The 19,661-nt window shown below is 38.5% G+C and overlaps 1 protein-coding gene across 4 annotated transcripts in view; it reads right to left on the bottom strand.

The window, feature by feature from the left end:
* Positions 1-18,473, bottom strand: part of LOC105184060 (growth arrest-specific protein 2) — an 89,336-nt gene extending 70,863 nt beyond the window's left edge. For 3 of the 4 annotated variants that reach the window (XR_003113377.1, XM_011142603.3, XM_019841854.2), the window contains exon 1: positions 17,357-17,533. The gene's annotated coding sequence lies outside the window, so the exon portion shown is untranslated. Of the gene's footprint in view, positions 1-17,356; positions 17,534-18,165 lie in introns of those variants that run through there. The other variant, XM_011142605.3, reaches the window with a different exon arrangement.
* Positions 18,474-19,661: the final 1,188 nt, after the last annotated feature.

Raw genomic sequence — 19,661 nt, 5'->3', positions numbered from 1 at the left:
TAAGATCATGCAAAAATGTACACATATACCGGCTCTCTTTTCTTTTTCTTTGTGCCTTTGTGCCTTTGTGCCTTTTTCTTTGTGCCAATATAGTATTTGAACATACATGACAATGCCTAGTGGCATTGTAGCAAAGCCGCTATTTTTTTCCACACTCGAGTTATCTCGACCGTAGCAGTTAGAAGGTTAATACTTAATTTATATATTTTCCATGGTTTTTATATCCAATTATTTGCTTTGTTGTATATAAACAAATAAAATTGAAAAGTGTTTTTTAAAAGAAAACTTAATTTCTTGGAAAATATTTAAGGTTAGAGGCCGAAAATTTTACCGAATATTCTCCACATATCGAGATATAACATATATGGTATATTTCCTAGAATTTTTCGCATGCTAGCCTTTTTTATAAACAAATTTCTTGAATAAATTTTGCAAATCTCACATAAAATTCGTAATCAACGATTTAAAAAACCTTTATATCATGTACCTGATTTACATTTAATTCAGACGTACGCTAATTTATATGGCAACCATATTGGATCTCCGATTTTTTGAAGCCTGACTCTAGATTTGTAATCAGAGAGCCAAAGAAACTAAAGATACGAATGTTCATAGAAATCTGTCAGATAGAATATGCCTCGCAAAAAGGTTAAACGCCGTTTAACATGTTGAAACGACTCCAATGACGTCATTTGAGACAACGAGAAACATGCAAAGAAAGGTTCTCGGCGATTACACGTTTATACGTATGTAAAAATAACTACTCTCGGCTTTGCGGTGTAATCGTTCTCGGCACGTTCACGGGGAACAAAGAGAGCGACGTGAAAAGTCCCTTTCTTTAATTACCGTTACCGTGGAAGCCGATATATCCGGTAGCGGCGGCGACGGCAGCGATACTTCGTCATGAACATTACTATAATGATGTTCTAAATGAGCCAATTATTTTGCAATCGCATCGGCTCGCGTGATTTATGCGGACGGCTCACGTACGCTCCAGGTTTACGCGGAAAGAGAAAGATTTGCTGGGTCAGCTCTCGGACGCGTTTCTCTAGACGCTTTACTTCTTGCAAACGCGAACGCACCTCAGCATGTTGCACGTAGGTGGTCGTTATGTACGCGAGTACTCCCATAAAATGTCCCGTAAAAGGAACCGATGAAGTCGCGCGGTCACCCGCATCACAAAGGGAAAAAGCGATATCTTCTCGCGTGCAGGTTAGGTTACAAAAATTTACAAGTACAACCATACGCGCGTTTGCGCGTTGAAGATACCTCAGCAATAAAAAAAACTGTAAAGATGCGACTACGCCGATTACTGCGCGTGATCCTATATGTCCTCATCCTGCCTCCTGCTCAAGTAAAGAGTGTCCCGTGGGAAGTTGCTAAAACTAAACGATTGGTTCTCGCCTTCATCACTTTAGAACGAGCCTTAACCCTTTAACGCCCGACTTTTCTGTAAGTGTTTTAAGAATAAAATCTGAGTTTTTTTTAATTGAGACCATAAGTAATGAAAAAAAATATCAGAATTTTATATTGATTTTTTTACCGTTCGTTTTTTGTTTATCGGTAAATATGACTTGGATCCTAAAAGCGTATACAAAGTGAGCAACCTATACAGAGAAAAATGAAAGGTAATCTATACGACATAACTCTCATAGTCAGCTTGACATTTCTGAGCTGAAACTTTACTATATTTGTGAGTGAAGTTTATCATTCAGAGGGTCAAGCTTACTATTTCAGAAGAATATCTTATCACCATTTAAATAGTCAATTGTCCCTTCATTTTTCGCTGCATAAAAAACTATAGGTCACCAGGTTTCACGAAAATAGGTTGATTTCTTGATTTTCGTGTTCACCATATTGGATTCGCCATTTTGAATTTCTGTATTCTTTTAATTTCACATTTTGCATCTGAGAAAGCTTCCAAATGTATAAAATGTATAAAATCCAAATGTATAAAATTATAACAGATACCAATTTATTCATTTATAGTGCACTTCTAGATGTCACTAACAATGCTAACTATGCCTACTTGGAGTTTGACAAACCATGTTATCATTAAAACTGAGCTAAAAACAGACTAAACTGAATCTACACAAAATCTATATACCATTTTTTAGAAGAAGAATTTACCTTTACAGTGGTGCAAAGAAAACGAAAATATCTCCTTTTTTGACTAAGTTATGGATTCTTAAATGCGTTTCTGATAACTATAGTTACCAGTAGGTGTTAAAGGGCTAAGCTTATTGGTTGTCCGCAGTTTTATTCTGGTTGTGGTAGAAGTCTGTGCGCGTCAAAATGAATAATCCAACGACGGAAAGAAAGGTCTATCTTATCGAGTGCTTCTTTTCCAGAGGAAAAGTATATAGCAGTGCTTCTAAGGGGTTTCCTACTAAATACGAAACACATAAAATTACGAGCGGAAACGCATTGAAAAAGTTAGAAATTATTAATTGTTTAAACTTAGGCGTTACATCACTCCATATTTTAGCAATAAATCTGCGTTAAAATAATTTTTATGTTGTTTTTAACAAAATTATAGATAATTTTATGCAGTATATATCCAAAACTATAGACACGATCTGCCAGGTCCTTCTGTGTTGTAAAAGAAAATATTGAAGAAATATTTATATACGAATTATTTTGACCAAAATCCAAATGTTTCCATTCGGAAAACTGCCCAAGCTCTTCAAATATCAAAAACAACGATGCACAGGATTTTAAAACATTTCCTGAACATGCATCCGTATAAAATAACGTCTCATCAACGTGCTAATCGCACGCGCTATGACGAAATGTGTGGAATTTTGCAAGACAATAAATGGAATGTTTGAAAATGGAGATCTTGATGAAAAATTTATAATTTACACGGACGAGGCACATTTCTGGTTAAATAATATTGAAGACAATTGTTATACCGGAAATCCAAAATCGGTGCCAGATTTAGTAGCAGTTATTACAAAGGTCGTCAGTAATATTAAAGACGACATTTTAGAAAAAGTTTTTACGAAAAAGTTTTTCGTAAAAGAATTGAGTTTTGTACAAATCCAGATGGTGCGCACTTCGAAAATGTTTATCATTAGCTTATATGATCATTAGCATATTTTTCACCAACAAAATAAACTAACATTTAATAATACAAAAATACACTAACATTTTCCACAATTTCGGATGTCCAGTTACACTCCACGTGAATGTTCGTTGAATTTATAAAATACTCTCTAAAGCACAATTAGCTTCCCTCACCGAATTATAAATGCTGCAGTTTTTCGTCGAACTGCTGCATTCATAATTGGTGGTTCAATTACAGGTATAATAACACTGCAATCAGTAAATTCTCGCTGTAAAAAATCAATTAATAATAACAATTGTTCTCATTAACGTAAATGTTCCAATCAGTGACAATGCGTCAATTTGTAACATAACACTATATTTATTTCTCTTATTAAATGTTTGCTAAATCATTACAACACTGGAAATAATAAAATCCCACTGGAATGATCGTAGAAAAAGTTAATTGACAGTAACAACTGTTCTCATTAACGTGAATGCTTCGATCAATGACGTGAGTGTCCCAATTTGTAACAATATATATATATATATATGTATAATTTAATAAAAGAAACAAACGTAATATATATATATATTACGCTTGTTTCTTTTATTAAATTATTATTTTATTTTATTATTATTATTCATTTATTTATTATAATTTATTTATTATAATTATTATTTATTTTATTAAATATATATATATATATATTACGCGTTTCTCTTATTAAATTTTTATTAAATTAGCTGACACGGGTCCATCTTATTCTATATAACATCGATTGCAAGTTTCGAATCAAATTGTAATATTATAATTAATCAAATTATAATATTATAATTACAAGCTCACTACCGACTGCGACAATTCGAACAAAATTTGAAGATATTTGCCGACATCTTAAGAATTAATATTGGATGTTTGTTTGCTCGATCTGTGCAGTTATCCTTCAATTTTTTCAAAACTTTCAAAACAGACAATCAATGAAAATACACAACTAAAAACCATCATGTTACTAAATTTCATTTTTGAAAAAATATATTACGAATAAATTAAAATCTTTCCATAAATTAGGAAAATATAACACATTTGCAATCCCTAATGTTGCTCGAGTTTTCCGACAAAGTCAACTTGTCTATTTTTAGCGTAACGAGTATATTAGTAATTTATTTTCACGATAAACTTAGTTAATTAGAACATTTAATTATAATTAATTAAATACAAATATCAGAAACATAGGTGCGGATAGATTTGATACAGCGTACGACGAATTTGTATACGACAGACATTTTAAAATCCTGCTTCCGCCGGTCGAAATTACTCAAAAATATAAGACAGAGCAGTGAAAGTGAAAGTATTTCCGCTGAAAACTACAATGAATATTCACCGATTATCGATAAAATATTCCGTTTACCGATTTTCAGTCAGAAATATTTTCACCGATTCACTTTGAGAGAGCATTGACGTATCGTGGTGAAATTCGACGTTTTCTTGCTTTTCAGGATCCGAATTCTTTTGTCTCACCATCGAGTCGTCGAAACAAAGTGTCGAATTCGTTGCAAAGTGCGAATGATTAAAGTAAACAACACATCAGAAAACTTCAACATTGTTCTATGCGCCCGTGTAGCGCGTTTTTGCAAATCCGCTCGCTTTGTTTTGAAATTTCTCATATCTATCGGGATAATCTCAGAATGACGAATTTTCCACCGAGTTATCCCCATCAAGCAGTGAGAAAGCCATCAGGAATTTTATAACGTAACAACGACCTCACGTGAGAGCTCGTCACCATCACGAAAGAATTTTCCTAATGCTCCCAATTAAACCGAATACCTCCTAATGCCCAAAGGATCGTGCGACTAGTATTTAAAATCGCTCACTGGTCATTCACCAAGCAGACTTAACGACTTTATTATTATGAAAGACCGGCGGCCGCTGTTGCGTCACGGAGTGAGATCCGGCGCCGTCCGAAAACGATTATCGCGCATGACGAACTTTTCGTTTCAATGGCAATCGGCGGGGAGAGAGACGAGAGAAGGGGAGAGAGAGAGAGAGAGAGAGAGAGAGAGAGAGAGAGAGAGAGAGAGAGAGAGAGAGGGAGAGAGAGAGAGAGAGAGAAGAAGAATGCGCAAAAATACAGTCCGCGCTGCAGAGCGCGGGCTAATTAAAGCGCAGAAACAGAGCGTGCCCGCCCAATTACCGTTCTCCGAGAGCGCGCGCGTCTATGCTCGGTTTGCCCAACGCACTAAAAGCACTGTCGCGCGAGCCGAGTTTCATCCGTCTGTCCTACAAAGTCAATTAGAGAATACCCAGACGGTGGATTTCCCGCTGGGGGCTTAGCGGGAAAGCTAAGACGCGGGGCGAGCGGGCGCGTGTGTCATCTACGCGTCCGCGGAGCGACAGCGCGGCGAAGACGAGGGGGAAGCACGCTGATCAATAAGAGAGTATTACGATTCGCGCGAACGTACAACCGTGACGTGAACTTTCACTCCCTTTAATCGTAATTACGCGCGCGTATTCTTCGCACACGTGGCACTTAACGGATGATGAATATGTCATCGTGCGCCTGCGCCTGCGGATTTTAAGAAAGATTAATGAGATATTCCTTCGCGCGCGCGCGTCTCTCTCTCTCTCTCTCTCTCTCTCACTCTCACTCTCACTCTCTCTCTCTCTCTCTCTCTCTCTCTCTCTCTCTCTCTCTCTCTATCGCGACGCCGCTCTCGTGTCGGACGTAACGGTTCGCACGCGTGAAACGGGCTCGTCGATTTTCATCGAAATAGATGGACAGATACCGCCGGCGAGCCGAACGCATCCGGCGTATAATAATATTTTAAATGCTCCGTCATGTGTATTACACACGTGCGTGTGTGTATGTGTGTATGTGTGTGTGTGTGTGTTCAGCGGCGACGACGACGACAAAGACGAACTAGGGATTCGTCGGCGGCCGATTTACCGGCGTAATTACGACGCGCACCGGCGCGAATTGCAAACGGAGTGTTATCGAGCGGGACGCGAGTGGAGCGACAAGACATTTATAACGCTCCGACCGCCGCGTGCCAACAAAGTACAGTTGTTTCTCCCTTTTGCAGAAGCGTGCGGCCCCGCGCGATTCTTAGACGCGGAAGACCGGCCGCGAGGAAGCGAGCGGAGAGGCTCCCTTTCGACGCGTGCCGGCGCAGCGGCGATCCTACGAGGATTAGAAGAAACGATTGCTGAGGCGCGGTAATGCGCCGTTAGCGGTAATAAGATTGAGGTAATAAGTTACCGTTTTGGAGCGTGACCATCGCGCGTAGGAGTGTTTGCACGTACACACGTCGCGCGATGCACGACGACGCTCCAGCCGGCGAAGCCGCACCGCGCCGCGCCGCGCAGCGCAGCGCGGCGAATTCTCGCGGCCGGTTGGCCGCGAGGAACGAAATTCCGCGCTACGCTATACATCGTCGGCGCGAAAGTCCAAGGATTAACATAAGTCGCCGCGATAGCGGGAAGTCATCGGCGCCGCGCATTTCCGCCGGGAGAAAGCACGGAGAAGACGCGCTCTTGTTTTCACGCGGCTCCTCCGACTCTCCTTCTCGGAAAGCGGCGATAACGACGTGCAGCTATGAGATACGTATATTCCAAATCCCGTAGACACTTTACCGATATACAGGATATACATATCGATATACAGGGTGTCCGGGATCTTTTGGAAATAAAGAATTGTGAAGATTAATCAGATCAAACTGAAAAGAAAAGTATCATTTTGCATACTGAGAAAAAATTGTATTAAAATTAAATATTTGCTCGAATTAAGCGACTAATTTCTAAAATGAAATACAGAAGTTCTGAACGTAAACTTTTCTCTTGAATTTGAGAAAATAATTGCTTAATTTAAATAAATGTATTCACAGTCGTATTCGAACAAATATTTGTTTCATTTTAATATAATTTTTTCTCAGTGCAAAAATCGCAATAGTTATTGAGTTATTAACGATTGTTATTAACGAAAATAACCACATTCCTTGAAAAGTTGCGTAGTTATTTGCAAAATGGTAGAGGACCTTTTTGTTCAGAATAACTTAATCTACAATTATATGACAGTTATTATGCCTAGCGACAGGTTCAAAGTTCAATATATTCATATCTATCTCTAGGCACAATACACTGAGAGACATTTATTCAAATTAAGCGACTAATTTCTAAAATAAAATACAGAGGTTCTGAATGTGAACTTTCTTCTTGAATTTTAGAAAATAATTGCTTAATTTAAATAAACGTATTCACAGTCGTATTCGAACAAATATTTGTTTAATTTTAATATAATCTTTTCTCTGTGTAGCCATCATGCAATTGTAGATTAGGTCATTCTGAATAAAAAAGTCCTTTACTATTTTGCAAATAAGTACGCAAATTCTCGAGTTATCAATTAAAAGATCTTCTAAATGTGGTCATTTTCAATCATTAATAACTCAATAACTGTTATGATTTTTGCAAAATGCTGCATTGGTACAGTGACTTTTCTTCTCAGTTTGATCTGATTAATCTTTACAATTTTTCATTTCCAGAAAATCTCGGATATCCTGTATATAAAGTGTTTTTAAAAACAGGTCCAGAATTTTAAGGACCGGTAGCATTCACGAAATGAAGGAAAAAAGTTCTAATAAACTTGGATCAAAAGATTAATATCGTCGGAGTCGATTATTTACTTTAGTTGAAGCAAGCGACTCTTACTCACTATATGAAACGCATTTCTGCCATTTCTTAATTAGAGCAAGACAATGTCATTCTTAACTTTGTGATAGCTCTCTGCAAGTATTCACCGTTCACGAGGATATGTGACTGACAATTGTTTGCTGAAGCGTGTGTATAAGTAGGAAGAAAGTAAATGTTTGGTTACATTCTGAGCAAGAGCGAAGAGACTTTTTTGAAGCGTGAAGATATTCCTTTAAAACATGGTACTTTCTTCATCGATAAATGACATAGACAAATTAATCGGAGAGTACAAAAGCAACAGAGGCGAACAGATCACTCTTTAATTAAAATAATAAAATATTTTAATTAAAATAAATAATTGTTTCTAACTGCGACAATATCAACTTTTTGACCCATGTTTATCAGAACATTTCAGTTTATCAGAACGTTTATCAGAACTTTTCCTCCGTTTTGTGAATATTATCTGCTCCTAGACTTGGACCCTTTTTCTTAACACCCTATCGATAGTTAATAATTAATAGACATGTGGATACGTGCAGAATTGAGAAATAACTCGTTACTTGTAACCAAGTTGCAGCTGCGGTTATTTTCTTCGGTAACTTCATAACTTAATTTTGTTTTTTTGCATCTGTAATTTAGTTACATTCTTTTAATAACTAATAACTAATTTAAAAGTTACTTTGATAGTTACTTTGCAGCTGCGTTTGAGGAGCACGCTTGCGCGCTAAAAACGACGTTTTATCTTTGTAAAGTCATCACACACACTTTTCATAAGATTTCGTTATATGCATTTAATATTATTTAATAAATTTATTTAGAAAGATGATACATATGATTTAATTATTTTATCTCACAAAAGAGAGGGAAAGACTGTTATTCATTGAATATCAAATAATATAGCACGTAATTAAATATATAATACATGATAAATTAGCAAAAGTTGAAGTATAAAATTCTTATATACAAGATAGTAATGCAATTATTGTGCAAGAAAGTATTATAATTGAAAATTAACGACTCGTTGAGTTATTTTTTAAGTACTATAACTATAACTGTAACGAATTATTTTTCAGAATCAGTAATTTGCAACTGTAACTCTCTAGTTACTTTTTCAGTAAAAAACACTACAACTGCAACTAAATACTTTTACAAAGTATAAGATATAAACATAAATATATAAAATGAATAAAAAATAAATATATGAAATTAATGCAAATTTTTATTAATTCTCATAACTGACGATTGTGGCCTACATATGAGCAACTAACCTCTTTTGCTGACGCGAATGGAACAGCCGTTTCAATGTTTTCTCTGAACGCGTCCTCGTTTTTTGGGTTAATCAATAGTCATGAGGAACGCGTTGCTAAAGTCGATTCGGCTGGCCGAAAACTTATAGTGACTATCGATCTACCGCCAGTTTGTTTTTTCCAATGAACTTGGGAGCGCATCACTGGTTATGGACTTGCTAGTGGAATGACTAGTTATGACAGGAACCGAGGTGGTAGTACACTACGTTTCATAAATACAATTCCATTCTCTAACATCGCGACATTGAAAACTTTTGGTGAGACATGTCGAATTGTTCGCACATGACTGTTGATTAATGATAATTGATCAATTAATCAACAACGCACATAACAAATATTTAGCTATGACATGCCTGGCCGGAAATATCGAACGTCATTATAATAAGAAAAGAGGCTATATTTATAAATATTGGTCTTTTATTACACTCTTATCTCTAATAGATGAGAATATAATACAGATACTTAAGTTTTTCTTCGAATGATAGTTAACGTCGGATGTTTCATCACCCAAGGAAAGTAATTTCAGAACAAGCGGAATCTTTTAAATTTTAGAGGATTTTACTCTTATATACAGAATGCGAAATTTCAAACATAACAGGTAAAAAATTTCGAAAACTATGAAAGATATTAAAAAAAGCTAAAACACGTCTTCCATGATTTCGAAGGAGAAAGAGAATGGCATTATCAGTTTTTTATATGGAGGGCATTTTCAAGATCAGTTGAAGGTCAACTTAATTTTTTTAAACAGAAAGCCCAATTTTTTTATTATATTTTGTTTTTCTACCAATTAATTTTAACAACTTTTGTCCGAAATATTTTTTTATTTGCCTAATATTTTTTGAAATATTTAAAGAAAATTTATTAATGTAATAATTTTGAAATTTCCAGAGGTCGATAAGTTAACAAAAGTTAGGGCACTATTATAGTAATATATTCTTAATAGTAAATAAAGTAAAAAAATCTAATACTATTTTTTCTTTCGACGAATAGTTAACGAGATGTCGTAAGTTAAATGTTGAAAAAGTTACTAAGTTTTCCTTAAATATTTCAAAAATATTAGGCAAATAAAAAGTGTTTCAGACAAAAGTTGTTAAAATTAATTGGTAGAAAAAGAAGATATAATAAAAAATGGGACTTTCTATTTTAAAAAATTAAGTTGACCTTCAACTGACCTTGAAAATGCCCTTCAAATAAAAAATTGATAATGCCATTCTCTTTTCTCTTCGAAATCATGGAACACGTGTTTTAGCTTTTTTTAATATCTTTCATAGTTTTCGAGATATTTTACCTATTACGTTTGAAATTTAGCACCCTGTATATAGCTTCAAGAGGATTCCTTTAAAATCAAGAGGAAAATATTATAAATATATTATTCTTAAAGTTAAAGGAATTATACGTTATGTATTGATATAATGCAAATCTTATTGATTCTATATAAATATAAATTTCCTCTTATGCATAGATTATTTAATCTTTTTTTTAAGAGGATTATTATTTATTCCTGTTATAACCGACAGCACAAACTAAATAATGACTCGCAATCGTAATCGCAATTTGATGCGCGCCTAATATAATCGGAATTAAAAATGAAGAGCAGCAAGTCATCACGATTGAGAGCCGATACTGACAGACTTGCGCGGTAAACAATTATGACAGAATTGAGACATGAGTACACGACAATGTAAATATCGGCCCTTATTGCATTTTTCTCTGACAAATAGAATGAAAGATAGAAGAAAAATAATTAAAAACACGCTTCTAAGTCTGAAAGATATAATAAAAAATATTAAAAGCACGCTTCTCCTAAATCCTCCTAAATTGCAGTTGCGACGTCGGTTGTTTCGCACGCTGCCGCTTCGGCTCTCCTATAACAACTGATTTCTGCGCAAGCCAATCGGTAGTAACTCTCAATCCTGATAGTTCGATGAGCACCTTGGCATCCATCGTGCCCAGACTGCTTTGCAATCAGGTGTTCGCGGTATATAGCGACTTCTCGCCACACCGCAGCGATCAAAAATTCTCACGGATTATGATCGCGCTTATCGCTCGATATCGTTTGCTTCGATCACGATTAGGCAGACCCCGATAACGATGCAATCACTCGGCCTTACGTGTCGTCGGCCTTAGTGAGTAGATAATTTCGACTTTGGTACGTATCGAGCAGAGATATCGAGAACAATGTCGAAACACACGGAAAAAGCGCTGTGGAATCAACGGAATCGGTCAATGGCGTTGTAACTGGATTGGACCTTCGATTGAACAGCAATATTATCGAAACTAATACTCGAGTTAGTAAAATAATGTATGATCTGTCAGCAAAGCAATGTATTATTATTGGTAAAACGATTTATTATAATACTGCTATCAAATCAGGAAAATTTCCTTCAATTGCGGGACAATTTCGTTGAGTCAGCAACATTGTTCTTCCGTGTATATGCTAAGATGCTAAGATATCGATATCTTTTTCTGCTGCTTCCAGGCATTATGACATTTCCGTAATAAAGCTTTGACGAAGCCTTGACGAAGCGTAGAAAATGATACGAAGCATCGCGCGGTTTCGAATAGATGGAATGTAATCGCGTTCCTAATGCGAACGTAGAAGAGAGCAACGTCGGCGAAGAGCTAAGCTCGAAAAGCTGAAAGAGAGCTTTTCCCGTAATAAAAAACGGATCACCACGAGCCCGGATAGCGGATAGCAATTTGCGCGATGCAAAGCTAAAACGAAACTGCTGATGCGCGTTGGTATTCACATTAGGCTTATCACAACTGTAGGATGGCCGAAAACGTTGATAAGAGAAAAAGAAGAAAGTCGTCTGTTATCTTTCTAAACACCAATTTTCCACTCCATTAGTGCACTCTAAAAGTTCCAGAGGAACTTTTCTTGCTGGACAATTTGGCTGGAGGAAAAAATTCACCGAAATTTAAGGAGTAAAGGGAAAAGTTTGCTGAGAAGTCATAATCAAATAATAATAATCCGCCGAGATACAATTTTATGGAAATATTGGGATTGTCTTGTCGCATAATCGGGTGCATCGGGTACCTCATTTCATACTTATTTGAGCAACAAAAATGTTTCAATCGCAACTGTTATACATTTCATGTATATATTTTACATGTATACGGGATGTTTAAAAAAAAAAGCGTTCAGAATTTTAAAGGAAAAGTTCTGATAAACATGGGTCGAAAAATTGATATTGTCAGAGTTATGAACAATTATTTTATTTTAATTAAAGCAAGTGATTTAAGATTCGCTTCTGGTGCGCCGCCATGCATGAAATGGATTTCTGCTATTTTCTTGATTAGTAATGCGATGTCGTTTTTATCGTACTATGGAAACTTTGTGACAGCTGTCTGCTGTCTACTATTTACCGTCCACAAGGATATGTGACTGACAATTGCTTGATGAAACATGTATATAAATCGGAAAAAAATAGATGTTTGTTTACATTCGGAGCAAAAGCGAAAAGACTTTTTTTTTAAAGATTTCTTTAAAACACGGTATTCTCTTCACCGATAAATGACATAGACAAATTAATCGGAGAATAGAAAGCAACAGAGGTAAGTAGGTCACTTGCTTTAATTAAAATAAATACTTGTTCAAAATTCCGACAACATCAATTTTTCGATCCATATTTATTAGCAGTCTTTTTCAATATTTCGTGAATACTATCTGCCCTTAAAAATATTAAGTCTAGTAGTTAATTCTTTCTGATGAAATGTACATAGCTCAGAGCAAAATTTGGAATTCTCCCGCTCTTTTGCGATTTTAAAATGTTGACATTTAACTTTTCGAAATGATATATGGTTTGGCGTTTGATGCACATAACTTCAAATAATCAGTAGTGTTCACGATAGTTATCAACAAAGAGCATATTCGATACGCGATGCATTTCACATTTCATTTAAACAAAAACGAAGTAGCTCCCGCAGAAGCCAAAGTGATTTGTGCTGCTTATGGCGAAAATGCTGTAATCGATCGCACGTATTGAAACTGGTTTGAACGTTTTCGAAGTGGTGATTTTGATCTTCACGACCAACCATGCCTCGGTCAGCCGAAAGAATTTGAAGATGAGAAGTTGTCGAGAAGTGAAAAAAATTTATTGAATGAAAATGCGGCATAAACACAACAAGAACTTGCGGAAAAGCTGGAAGTAAGCCAAAAAGCTATTTGCGATCGTTTACATTGCATGGGAAAGATACAGAAAGAAAAGAAGTGGGTTCCACACAAACGATTTGATGATTTTGAAATTTCCAAAAATCAGCAAGTTAACAAAACTCAAAGCGCTATTGTAAAAATATATTCTTGAGACTAAATAGAGCAAAAAAGTCTAATATCACTTTTTCTTCTGGCAAAAAGTTAGCGAGATATCGTGAGTTAAATATTGAAAAAGTTATCAAGTTTTCATTAAATATCTCAAGAAATATTAGGTAAATAAAAAAATATTTCAGACAAAAATTGTTCAAATTAATTGCTAGAAAAAGATGATATAATAAAAAGTTGAGGTATCTATTTAAGATTTTTATGTTGATCTTGACTGGACTTTTCAAGATTATCCCAAGGTCAAATTCATAGCGTCAGTAAGTAGATCCTTTGAAGCCCTATAACTTTTGTATGAAATATTTTTCTCTAAAATGTCGCGTTAACGAAAGAATCGGGTGACCCGGGTGGTCTGGAACACCCGGTATATTAATCAAAATGTTACTGACTGAATAATAACTGTGATAAGTCACTATGACAGTACATCTGACAAGTAAAAAAGAGAAACTTCTTCGATGCAGTAGAGAAGAACAAATAGCGTCCTTGGCAGGATACGGAAATTTTGGCTAGAAAGAAGGACTATCCTTCTTGGAGGAGGACATCTGGCAACTCTAGGCCACATGGTACATCTTTGAGAAAATGGCTTGGGAGCTGTACGCGCGAATGAACGCGTCTGGCACGATCTTTCGGTATTATCGTCGCGGTATCATCAGACATCGCACTTCGTAATATTATTACCACCTGTTACGGGAGATAATGACCGCTCTTAATGCGTTTTAACGGATCCGCGGCGACGAGCAGCTCGCGCCGCGCCGAGCAAGAAAACACGATCCAAGGAGACTCTCATGTCCGTTGGCGAGCGATGGCGAAGACAAATCTCTTCTCGAAAATTGGAGGAATTTTGCGGTATCAGTGGATGCAATATACCGAAATTTAAAAAGTGAGACGGCTTTGCAAAGCCCGTTAACAAGCGGCCGCGAAAATATGTGTTTCTTCTTGAAAACTCTGAAGGAACTTTTCTTGGTGGATCTCTTGGCCCGAGAAAAAGATTCGCCAAGACTTGAGGAGTGGGAGAAAAATTTCCCGAGAAGTTTTAATATCAAAACGATCTGCCGAGATACAATTTTATGAAAATATTGAAATTGTTTCGTCACACAGGCAAGTTCGTTCTTGAAGAATCTCAAGGGACTTTTCTTCCTGGATAAATTGGCCTAAGAAAAAAATTTTTCGAAATTTGAGGAGTGGGGGGAAAGTTTCCTGAGAAGTCGTAATACCGAAACGATCTGCCGGAATACAATCTTATGGAAATATTGGGATTGTTTTTCCGCACAACCGAGTTCCTTCTTGAAGAATCTCGAGGAACTTCTCTTAGCAGATAAATTGGCTCGAGAAAAAAATTCACCGAAATTTGAGGAGTGGGGGAAAAGTTTCCCGAGAAGTCGTAATATCGAAACGATCTGCCGGAATATTGTGGAAATATTGGGATTGTTTTGTGACACACGCGAATTTCTTCTTGAAAAATCTGGAGGGGTTTTTCTTCCTGTATAAATTGACTCGAAAAAAAATTGGAGGAGTGGGGGAAAGTTTCTGAGGTTCTGAAAATTTTCTTGAGAAGCCATAATACCGAAACAATCTGTCGAGATACAATTTTATAGAAATATTGGGACTGTTTTGTCGCGCAGTCGGACGTATTGGTACTTCATTTTATACTCATTTGAATACAACAGAGTGTATACCGGAATGGGCAGACCTTAATACACCTGTGTGCACTGTTTCGGGGCTAATTGTTCCTCCTCGGAACAACGGCGGGAAAATCTCGCGATATTGCCTCAATATCCGGATTTCGGTTGCGCGACTTCTCGGGGAACTGCTCCACATTCCGAATTTCGAGATTCTGAGTTTTCAGGACAATGCACATGCCCGTCTCTTTCTCTTTCCCGTGAATGCTCCTCGCTGTAACGCGAGCGGACGTGTACTCGCGATACAGCGAAGGTAGAATTAGTTCTGTCCTGATTTCGAAGTTAATTAGTGACTCGTGCCTGGAACTTCAGACTACCCAATTCGATAACGGCCGCCGCGGTCGGTTCTTCAAACGCCACCTTCACTTTCGGATAGCGATTTGTGAGGCGCGACAACAGCGCGCGCGCTTTAACGACAGGCGGCGAGGACAACGAACAAGAGTCGCGCAGCTCGTACGTACACACGAGATACAATAGCAGATACACTCGTCTGTACGGATAATGAGGTTCGTGGAGACAGGCCGTTGCCCGACGCCTTAGAAATTCTTTAATGACTTCATGTCGCAGTGCGCGCACACCGAGATATGTCATTTAAGTTTCGTCCTCTGCGAGAGATCGCGCCAGAGCGTCGTGAGAAAAACGACGTTGAAGTTTGGAGCGTTCTTCGAGCGAAAATTGAAAATAGTCTTTATTTTACAAAAATCCACTTAATATAAATGTAAATACGTATAAAAGATAAATTTGTGTTAAGTATGACATGACATTATAAGACAAATTAAAATAAAAAAAAGAAAACAAGAAAGAAAAAATTTTCGAAATAAAAATATTTTGATATATTACACGTGAATATCAACGTCTTGTGATAAACATAAATGATACCGTTGCATTTCATAGAATTATTTTTAAAAGGAAAAAGTAGTTTTTAGCAGTCATGTCCCGAAAGTTTTGTCCTCCCCGAAAATTACGCATATATAATCATTGATACAGATGATAATTTCCACAGTCCGTCCCAGCACTTTGTGCCAGAAAATGATAGTGTATTTTTACTCTCTGGCACGTAGCAAAGTAGAAAAAAAAGGTTTAATAGCAATCGTGGCCCGGAACACTTTCAGCGAGACAGCGAGGGAGGCGTATTAAAGGCGTGGAAGAGGACTCATCTCGCTATCTCGGGAATTAACGAGGACTTCAGGAGCGCATAAAATATTCCGAGAAATCACGCCACCTGCGCTCGGAATTCAAACAACAATTATCGCTAAACATAAAATCGAGATAAGGTAAGAGGCATTCAAGCGGCATAAAATCGAGATAAAACCTCAGAAACAGCGATTGCGAGAGAGGGCGACAGCGCTCTCCCGCCGCATTTGATCCTGCGCGATTACGAGGAAAGCAAATTTGCGCAAACACGCGGCAACTATTGTCGCGCGAGAAAACGCGACGAGCCGGCCGTGTTTTTCAACCTCGAGCCTCGAAGAATGGCGTGTTAATACATACGTAACAGAGAACATCGCTTCCACTCCCCTATTATGCGGCTGATAAACTGACAGCGGGAAATAATGATCGTCATACACGGGCTAATTAGCTGTCCGGAGGAGCACACACGGTCGTGAAACAATGCCGGACGTCAATAAAGCATATCGGGCGTCGCGTTTGCTCGACGATGAACGATAAAGTCACGCCAAACAGATCACGGCAGCTCTCGCTTGAATACATTATCAGACTATAAAAAATACACGCCGTTATCGCATCGGCATATCTCTCTCCCTCTCTCTCTCTCTCTCTCTCTCTCTCTCTCTCTCTCTCGTGGCGTATCAAAATTTATTAACAGCCTCAGCCAAGCGCGAATCGTGTATTGTTGTAGTTCCTCACGTGTTGTTGCTCGCGCGAGAGACCGCTAATGTAACAAACATTACATCAGCCGCAGCGTGTACACGCACACACACACACACACATGCTTCTTTCAGAGGTAACCTCAAAGTGTCAAGTCTCTGCCTGTCGGTGATATACAGAAAAATATTACGCGCATGCGGAAGGTTACACATGTCAGCGATATTTACGCGTAACAAACTACGAAAGGAAATATCCTTTCAAAGATGGACAAACTCCCTCCCCTCTCTTTCTCACTCTCTCTCTCTCTCTCTCTCTCTTTCCTTTCCCTCTTCCCTAGGCAGAACGGAAAATCACGATCACATGTAAATGACGAGAAAATGACCGAATCGTGATGAAAAATGACTTTTCCTCATCATTTCGACGTCATCAGGATTTCCTGTCCTGCCTGGCTCGCCTTTGAAAATTTCACGAGTCCGAGATCGACGCTTACCTGAGAAACGCTCGTGAGAACCATAGCTCGCCGGCCGCGCGCAGATGTCCCTGGCGATTTCGCCGCTCCGAATCTACCGCTCCGAGATCCCTCACTCGTCGATGGAACACCTTGCGCGTTCCCGACCGGCAACCCGCACCCACCGATCATCCGATCGCGACTGCAGCCCCTGAGTGCCGGACTGCCGGCGCGCCGACAGAGAAAGAGAGAGAGAAAAAAGAGAGAGAGAGAGAGAGAGAGAGAGAGAGAGAGAGAGAGAGTACTCGTGCGCGCGAACGAGCGAGACGGAGAGGGAGATACTGCCGGCGGATCCTGCCCCTACCACGCCGAGAGCCGCTCTGACAGCCGCTATTGTACGCACGGCTCTCGCACGGAGCAGGACGAGAGAGACGGGGGCGGCCGGGGATGCTCGAGCGGACCCTTAAATGGACCCTTGAGCGAAAAGATCGCTCCCTCGGGAGGTTGCCGTGCGACGTCGGCGACTCTGCGGAATGTCGATGGACGCGTAGAAAATTTCATTAGGTGCTCTCACTCTCTCTCTCGTCCGTCGCAGGACCGGCAATTATCGGGAATCTCGCGCTAACGACCGCAGGATACTCTCAGCACACGGCCTTCTTTCTTTCCCTCTCGATCGATGTCGAGCGTCAGGTAAGTAGGTAAAGACGCCGCTCGACATCTCTTCGATGATATATTCACAGTTCGGTCAGCGGAAGACGCGAAACGTCTGGTTTGATCTCGCCTTGTCATAAATGGCCGCTAGGAAGTCCGACCGTGTGACCGAGATGTAAAAGAGATGTGCGATTACTCACGCTACAGCGAGTCCCTCTGGAAGAGCGAAAGGCCCGTGGTCTTGAATAACAACGTGACCAGCGTATCAGCCGGCATCGCGAGTCCTCCGAGACTGCCAATTCTCCCCCGTCAGGCGTTATCTCGCGTCTCTCCCGTCGCCGCTCCTCGCCTCGCTTCCGCCTCGCGTCCACCCTTCCGTCTACCCTCGCCGACAGACGCCACGTGCGTGCCGCCACCAGCACGACCCACGACCCACGAGTCCGTCGACCGGCACACCGTAAATTACCTACATGCGCTACCAGCGACGCGCATCGGAGCACTGCGTGCGCGCACGCAGCGCAGACGCACCCGGTGCGTGCAGCGGTTCCCTTCACTCTCCCATTCTCCCCGTCAGGGCCGCGCAACGGTGACCCCCACCCGCGCCCATTCATCCCCCTGCATTCACGGCGAGGAACCGACGCGACGCCCCGACGCGACAATGCCGCGAACCGAGAGAGCGAGAGAGAAAAGATTCCCATTCCGGCGCGAACCCCCTTAATCAATACTCCCGTTGTCCTCCAGCGACCGCGAGCATCCTCCCGATCCTCCCTGGACCGCCTTCCGCGCGACTTTCGCCGACGTCGCCGAGGATGGGATTTGTGAGAGACGCCGTTCCCTTTGTTTTCATTCCGGGATAAACGGAATGGAAATGCTATATTCTTTTAAGAGGCAGAAAAGAAAATTAATTCTAAAAAGAAACTACATGGAGGAGCCTCTGATAAGGATATTCTATCATTTACCGTTACAAGTCAAGGCATATTTCATCTGTATCGAGGAAGATATTCTATCACTAAGAAAAACATTTATTTTTCTGTTTTTCAGCAACATGCTTATCTTTAACAAAGGATTTCTTGATAAACAAAGTTTCTTGATAATAATCTTAATGTACACCCATCGCAAGTTTTTTAAAAACTCAATATTATGTATTTAGAAGAAAAATTTATTCTATATATATTTAAGAATATTATAAAATGCACTCCAAGCAAACCGAGCTTTTGTTTTAATTTAATGTTCTTGATTTTAGAATTACATTCTTAATTAATAACATAATAAGAAATAATTAATAAGAATGTATACGTTCTTAGTTAAGAAAAGTAAGAAAAATTTATTCTCTATATTTAAGAATATTATACGAGTAAAATTCACTTTATATTCTAAGTAAACCGAGTTTTTGTTTCAATTTGATATTCTTGATTTTAGAATTGCATTCTTAATTAATAATAATTAATAATAATAATAAATAATTAATAAAAAATACATATTCTTAGTCAAGTAAAACGAGAAAAATTTATTTTCTATATCTTTAAGAATGTTATAAAATATACTCTACATCCCAAGCGAACCGAGCTTTTGTTTTAATTTGATATTTTTGGTTAATAGAAAATTAGAATTTTAAATATTATTAATTCTTAATTAGTAATACAATAATTAATAATTAATAAAAAATGTATTCCTAATTAAGAAAAATTTATTTTCT

The sequence above is a fragment of the Harpegnathos saltator genome, unplaced genomic scaffold (assembly GCF_003227715.2).
Source record: "Harpegnathos saltator strain DR-91 unplaced genomic scaffold, Hsal_v8.6 scaffold436, whole genome shotgun sequence".
NCBI lineage: Eukaryota > Metazoa > Arthropoda > Insecta > Hymenoptera > Formicidae > Harpegnathos > Harpegnathos saltator.
Note: the sequence above shows the minus strand (reverse complement) of the source record. Positions and strands in the feature narration are given on the sequence as shown.